Source organism: Leopardus geoffroyi, chromosome C2, assembly GCF_018350155.1.
Source record: "Leopardus geoffroyi isolate Oge1 chromosome C2, O.geoffroyi_Oge1_pat1.0, whole genome shotgun sequence".
NCBI classification, from domain to species: Eukaryota; Metazoa; Chordata; class Mammalia; order Carnivora; family Felidae; genus Leopardus; species Leopardus geoffroyi.
Window position 1 is genome coordinate 49,368,919 of NC_059333.1, and position 7,595 is coordinate 49,376,513.

At 36.3% G+C, this 7,595-nt stretch overlaps 1 pseudogene; it reads right to left on the reverse strand.

Moving 5' to 3' along the window:
- Positions 1 to 7,519: 7,519 nt before the first annotated feature.
- Positions 7,520 to 7,595, reverse strand: LOC123576334 (annotated as a pseudogene).

The window sequence follows — 7,595 nt, forward strand, 5'->3', positions numbered from 1 at the left end:
TAGTGTTCTTATTTTCTATTCTGCTTAATTGTCGCTGTTTTTTTTTGTTTTGTTTTTTAACATAAAAGAAGAGACAGATATTATGATTGTTGCTCTTTTCCAGATGGTTGGCCAAAGTAAAGGGAGTTTTAAAACTACTACTTAGTGGAGTCTTCCTAACTTAGCACATAGTTCTGTAGCATTATAATATCTGGGGTTGGAAAAGACTTAATCCAAATCCTCCCTCTCCACTGCCAAAGTATTGCCTGTCTTCTGCTTTAGAAAATCCTGCTAAGGCATACCTTTGAAAATCCCTAAGTGTTAGAAGGTATTCTAGTGTCTACCATCCATTAACTCCATGTAATATGTTTTCTGAATGTTTCTAATGCTGCTTCCCAATAGATCAGGTCTTAGTAAATAAAAAATTGAACTCCACTTTAGAATTAAGGTTAACTCTAATTTGAATAATTACAAATGAAGGCTGAGTTTCAGATGTTGTTCCTTAACTCTAATAATCAAAGTTAGCTTGATTTAGTTTGGAGGGGTTGTCCAAGTTAACTTTTAAGTGAGGGTACTTCTTTTGAATTTTAAACTTCATTTTGAAAAGACTTCAGACTTTGAAAACATTGCAAAAATATTACAAGATATTTCCATGTTCTCCAGGTGTTAACATCTTCAGTAACTCCAGGACAGTTGTCAAAATCAGGGAATTAACATTATTACATTACCTTAATATATCACCTTATACTGTTGTTCTACAGATCTTTTTCACATTTCACTTTTTGTTCCACTAATGTCTCGTCAAAGATCCACTTCATTATCACACATTGTTTAGTTGTCATCTGTCTCTAGCTTCCTTAATCTGAGACATTTCTTCAGTGTTAGTCTTTCATGACCTTAGACTTTTTAAAAAGTATAGGCCAATTATTTATGAAAGATTCTCAGCTAGGGCCTTGCCTTCTGTTTCCTCATGATTAAATTCCATGTATGCATTTTTGGCGAGAATAGCACAGAACTACTGTGTCCTCAGTGTAGCAGCAAGAGCATGATGTTAATTTGTCCCGTTGCTAGTAATGTTAATTTTCATCACTTGATTAAGGTGGTGTCTGTCAGATTTCTCCACTGTCAAATTACTACTTTCTCTTCGTAATTAGTAAGTATCTTGTGGAGAAATTCTTGGGATGGTGTAAGTACCCTATTTCTCACACTATTGCCCACTTAATTGGCAGGCATTCATGGTTCTTCTTTGTCCCCCATGGTTCTTTTCCTGAAACAGTTGTCACTGTAGTATTGGCCAAATGATGATTTTCTGTTTCCATCATTCCTTCTACTTTTAGTAGTTGAAATTCTGTTGTGAGGAAGGTTTTTCCCCCATTCATTACACATTTATTTTATTGATAATGGGCCCGTGTATCCTTACATTATTCTATAGGTTACAACCCATTCCTACCATTATTTACTTTGTTACCCAGAATGTCCCAGATTTGCCCATGTGAACTCTCTCCAGTTGACCCTCATGTCTTTTTGACATCTCCAACTTTTAATACTCCCTTAATTTCTGGCAACAAAAGATGTACTGGACTCATCTTGTATTTTCTCCAGCCCTGGAAACTGATTTTTGTAAGTATCCATAGTTCCTTCTATGAAACAGTGGTATTTAGAAACCAAAATCAACACTAGATGTAGTCATCGGTACTGAGGTATTATTGCTTTTAGCCTGCTTAACAGAGCTAGAAAATGTATGTAATATATACATCCATTTCTAGATCTATATGTGTGTTATAGGTATGTGTGTACCATATGTGTGTATATCCATAAATTCATAGTGATACTTCTAATACCAGACCAATACCACAGAGTTCATTATAGTCTTTCTCTTTTTGAAACTTTTATCCAACAGTAAGAAATCTGACTTTGTAATATGCTCACTTCTTTTATTTGCTTAATTTCTAGGATACATGTAAGGTACTTTCAGAATTACTAGTTCATCTATCTACCAACGAAAAACAGCCTAACAGTGCAGTATTTGTCTATAGTTCCCTTTTTTTACTCTTCTAGCTCATAATCAAAATACTGTTTTACAAAGTAATGTGGGTTCTTTTCTCTGCTCCCCCTTTCAGTAACGTTATGTTATTGATTTGTAATGCAGATAGTTAATTTGGTTTTGTTGGTATTTCATAATGAATGCTACCCATTCTTTGTTAATCTGTTTGGTTTTTTGTGTGTTTTTTTGTATGTAAAACATTAGCATAGTTCTAAAAGTTAGAACTATACAGAAAGTGTCCCTCCTCTCTATCCTTTCTATCTTCTTGTAGCCTTTCTGTCCCGCTTGAACTTATTCCCTATAGGTAATCTATCTCTAGTTTCTGTATTATTCTTCCTATGCCTCTTTTGAATAAATAAATAGCTGAGCGGATATTATTTCCCTTTTTTTCTTACATGAAATGTAGCATGTTTTAGTTAACTCTTTTATATTTTGGTGTTTTTTTTCTACTTTACAGTATACCCTGGAAACTATACCAGTTCATGGAGATCTTACTCCAAAAACATTTTTAACAACTATATAGTGTGAATATACTACAGTTTATGTAAATACTCTTCTGTTCCATTGTGTGACTATACTATAGCTTATGCAATTACTCTTCTATGTATGGGCATTTAGGTCCTTTCCAGTATTTTGCCATTACAATGCTATAATTGAATAACCTTGTGCATGTGTATTTTCATATTGTTGGAATGTATCTTCCTTCAGGTAAATTCCCAGAAATAGGATTGCTGGGTCAAAATATATAAGTGCATATGTACTTTTATTAGATATTGCCAAATTCTCCTCCAAAAGGGTTGTACCAGTTTGTTTTCCCACCAGGAATGTATGAGAGTGCCTCTTTTCACAGCCTTGCCAACAAGATGTTTATGTCATACTTGGTAATTTTTGCCAAATCTGATAGGTAAAAAATGGTATTTCAGATTAGTTTTAGTTTGTATCTCTAGCTATGAATAAGGTAGGGTATCTTTTCATATATTTAAGGACCATCTGAATATCTTTATGAATAGTCTTCATGTCATTCCTATTTTACTATGAGTTTTGGTCCTTTCTCAATTTTTAAGAATTCTTTATATACTAAATCTTTATCTTTGAGATGTTATAGTTTTCCCAATTATCTTTTGTCTTTGATTATAATATTTTCTTGCAATGCCAACAGCTTCCATTTTTTATGTAGTAAACTTTGTTAATCTCTTACTGCCTCTCAATTGTATGTTAGTATTTAGAAAGCCTTTCTCCATACTGAGGTTAGAGATGAATTTACCCATGGTTTTCTTGTGCTTGTATTATTTCATTTTTTTTAATTCAAGTAGATTCCTGACAATTTAGAGTATATTCCTATGCATTTGTGAGATCAGGATCTAATTTCATTTAACTGTTGTCTTTATGATAATAAGCCATCATAATTGAGAACACTCTGCTTTTATGTCTTTTAGGGGTGTTTCTAAATTTTTCTCATTTTTGCATATTTTTTGTAAGCTTAGTCCTAAGTATTTTAATCTTCTTTATTATTACAGAAATGGGGTTTTCTTTACCATTGTGTGCTGATTGTTTTAGGATATGAAGGCAATTTCTGTATGTTAATTCTGTATCTTGCTATCTTCCTCAATTCTTTTACTGAATTTTATCATTGTTTCTCTAGGATTTTTCAGGTGTGCAATCATAATCACCTGCAAATAGAGCTGGTTTTACTTCTTTACCAATTTTTGTGCCTGTAATTCATTTTTCTTGTCTAACAGCCTTGCTTAATACTGCTAGTACAGTATTGAATAAGAGAAATAATGCGCACCCTTGCCTTATTCTTGTTGTGAGTAGGATTGTCTCCAGTATTTTACCATTAAATAAGACACTGACTTTAGGATTAAGGTAAACATTTTTTCATGTTAAAGATATCCACCAATTCCTGTTTTCGTAAGTGCTTTTATCAGGAATGGGTGTTGAATTTTTTCAAAGGCTTTTTCAGCATTATATCAACAAGGGAAAACTAATGCAGATGGTCCCAAACTTATGAATGGTTTGACTTGTAATTTTTCAACTCTATGATGGTGTAAAAGTGATACACATTTGGGGTGGTGGGGTGCCTGGCTGGCTCAGAAAAGCATGTGACTGATCTCAGGGTTGGGGGTCAGAGTCCCACATTGGGTGTAGAGATTACTAAAAAATAAATAATAATATACATTCAGTAGAAACCATACTTTGAATTTTATTTTTTTCATACATCAAATTTGAAATATTTATCTTTTCCCAGACTGGAAGTATGAAGTACCACACTGTCTGGTGATACTGGGCAACAGCGAGCCACAACTCCCAGTCAGCCATGGGGTCACAAGTATAAGCAATCAATACACTTAAAACTATTCTGTACATGGGGCGCCTGGGTGGCGCAGTCGGTTAAGCGTCCGACTTCAGCCAGGTCACGATCTCGCGGTCCATGAGTTCGAGCCCCGCGTCAGGCTCTGGGCTGATGGCTCAGAGCCTGGAGCCTGTTTCCGATTCTGTGTCTCCCTCTCTCTCTGCCCCTCCCCCATTCATGCTCTGTCTCTCTCTGTCCCAAAAAAAATTAATAAACGTTGAAAAAAAAAATTAAAAAAAAAAAACAAAACAAACTATTCTGTACACATAAAATCATTCTTTTTTTTTTTTTAATGTTTGTTTATTTTTGAGAGAGCGTGAGCAGGAGAGGGCAGAGAGAGAGAGAGACAGAATCCGAAGCAGGCCCCAGGCTCTGAACGGTCAACACAGAGCCCAACATGGAGCTTGAATTCACGAACCGTGAGATCGTGACCTGAGCCGAAGTTGGATGCTTAACTGACTTTTTTCTGTTTTTCACCTTCACTACAGTTTTCAATAAATTACATGAGGTATTAGACACTTTATTATAAAACAGTGTTACATGGTTTTGCCCAACTGTGGGCTAATGTCAGTGTTCTGAGTGAGCACCTTTAAGTTAGGCTAGGCTAAGCTATGGTGTTCAGTAGGCTAGGTGTACTAATGCATTTTTGACTTAATATTTTCAACTACAATGGATTTATGGGGAAGTAATGCCATCCTAAGTTGAGAAAGATCTGGATAAAGATTGTTAACATGTCAGGGCGCCCGGGTGGCTCAGTCGGTTAAGCGTCCGACTTCAGCCCAGGTCATGATCTCACGGTCTGTGAGTTCGAGCCCCGTGTTGGGCTCTGTGCTTACAGCTCAGACCCTGGAGCCTGCTTCAGATTCTGTGTCTCCCTCTCTCTCTGCCCACCCCCTGCTCATGCTGTCTCAAAAATAAAAACATTTAAACATAAATAAATAAATAAAGATTGTTAACAGAACTCTCAGGTGGAGCAGAAGTAGTGTCTGTAAGAAGAAACACCACCCTAAGGCAGAGGAAAGAAGTAAGAAAGGAAAAGAGTTAACATCTTAGAGGAGGGACCAAGAGGCCAACTTTCAGATCTTTGAGGAGATGATGTGCCTGCAGCAGGGAAGAGCAGCATACCAAGGTGCTCACCATCAACGATGAAGAAGAAATTTGGAAATACCTAATTCAGCTGCATGACAAGTCCCTAGTGATCTGTAACCTTTCACCTTCATGGGAATCATTGGTTAGCAATAATTCTTGCTTTTAGTTTTTATTTTTTACTTTTTTTCATGTCGTACACTTTGCAAATTTCCTATATTGATCCTGCATTACTTGGATCATTGGAGAAATGAGTGGGAGTGGAAGTATCCCTATATAAGGTGAACTAGGGTAGATGTCATTCTAGCATGTCTGAATTAGATACGTGAGAACTTTTCTTACTTAGACCAAAGGCTTTGACCCACATCACAATAGATATCCGCTATTATTGCACATGGACACAACTAATTCATAGACATCTTTGTCCATTTTTCATGTAGTGCAAGTGTGCTGTTATCCTAAATCTGTGTTTTTTTCTAAGAGTAAGTCCTTTTGGGGAACACTTTATCTGCAGTATTCATTGCATTCACATTGCTTAATATTTAGGAAAAATAAAAGCTGTTATGTACTATGTAAAATATCAAGGATAACCACTATAACATTAATGCAGGAACAGTTGCCTGAACTCTTGCATGTATCACTGCTTGGCATTGTCATACAAATGCATTTCACTGAGAATCTAGCGTTGTCCTTATGCTGGTCATACACCTGGAGTTGCTTATTTTAATATTTCTGCTTCTTGCTTTTAGAATTCCATAACTAAATCATAGTTGATGTAAAACTTGGGTAGATCGATAGGAACTATGAATTTACCCACATAACCATGTCTCAAAATAAAACAAAGTTCCTATATAATTTATATACCTTGATTATAAAAAAAAAGATCAAAATAAGCAGAACACTTGAAATCCAGTAATGCAAAGAAAGTAACATTGAAAGAATTTAAGTACTTATTAGATGTTGAAACATTTATTTGCAAATGTTTAAAGCAAATCTAACTGAAGATGCAATTTTTTTTTAACATTTTATTTTTAGGTGGGGTGTCTGGGTGGCTCAGTCAGTTAAGCATCTGACTTCAGCTCAGGTCATGATCTCACAGTTTGTGGTGAGTTCAAGCCCTGTGTCGGGCTCTGTGCTGACAGCTCAGAGCCTGGAGCCTGCTTCAGATTCTGTGTCTCTCTGCTTCTCCCCCATTCATGCTCTGTCTCTCAGAAATAAACGTTAAAAAAAAATTTTTTTTTTAAAAAAGATTTTTAGGTAATCTCTACACCCAACATGGGGCTTGAACTTTAACCCTCAGATCAAGAGTTGTATGCTTTACTGATTGAGCCAGCCAGGCACCCCAATGAAGATGCAAATTGAGAATGATGTGTAATGTGTGGGGACAGGGTATATAGGAACTGCTTTTCTGCCCAATTTTGCAGTGAACCTAAAATGGCTCTTTAAAAAAAGTTTATTAGGTGTCCACTGATGGATGAATGGATAAAGAAGATGTGGTATATAAATATACAATGGAGTATCACTCGGCAATCAAAAAAGAATGATATCTTGCCATTTGCAACTACATGGATGGAACTAAAGGGTTTTTTTTTTTTTTTTTTTTAAAGTTTATTTATTTTTGACAGAGACACAGAGCATGAGCCGGGGAGGGGCAGAGAGAGAGGGAGACACAGAATCCGAAGCAGGCTCCAGGCTCTGAGCTGTCAGCACAGAGCCCAACTCGGGGCTCAAACTCACAGACTGCAAGATCATGACCTGAGCCGAAGTCGCTCAACTGACTGAGCCACCCAGACACCCTTAGAGGGTATTCTGCTGAGCGAAATTAAGGAAAGACAAATGTATGACTTCACTCATATGAGGACTTCAAGATACAAAACAGATGAACATAAGGGAAGGGAAGCAAAAGTAATGTAAAAACAGGGAGGGGGACAAAAGAGACTCTTAAATATGGAGAACAAACAGGGTTGCCAGAGGGTTTGTGGGGCGGGGGATGGGCTAAATGGATAAGGGGCATTAAGGAATCTACGGAAATCATTGTTGCACTATATGCTAACTAACTTGGGTGTAAATTTAAAAAATAAATTAAAAATAATAAAAATACACTTGATCTTAGCCAAAAGGCCAAGAAGTGAT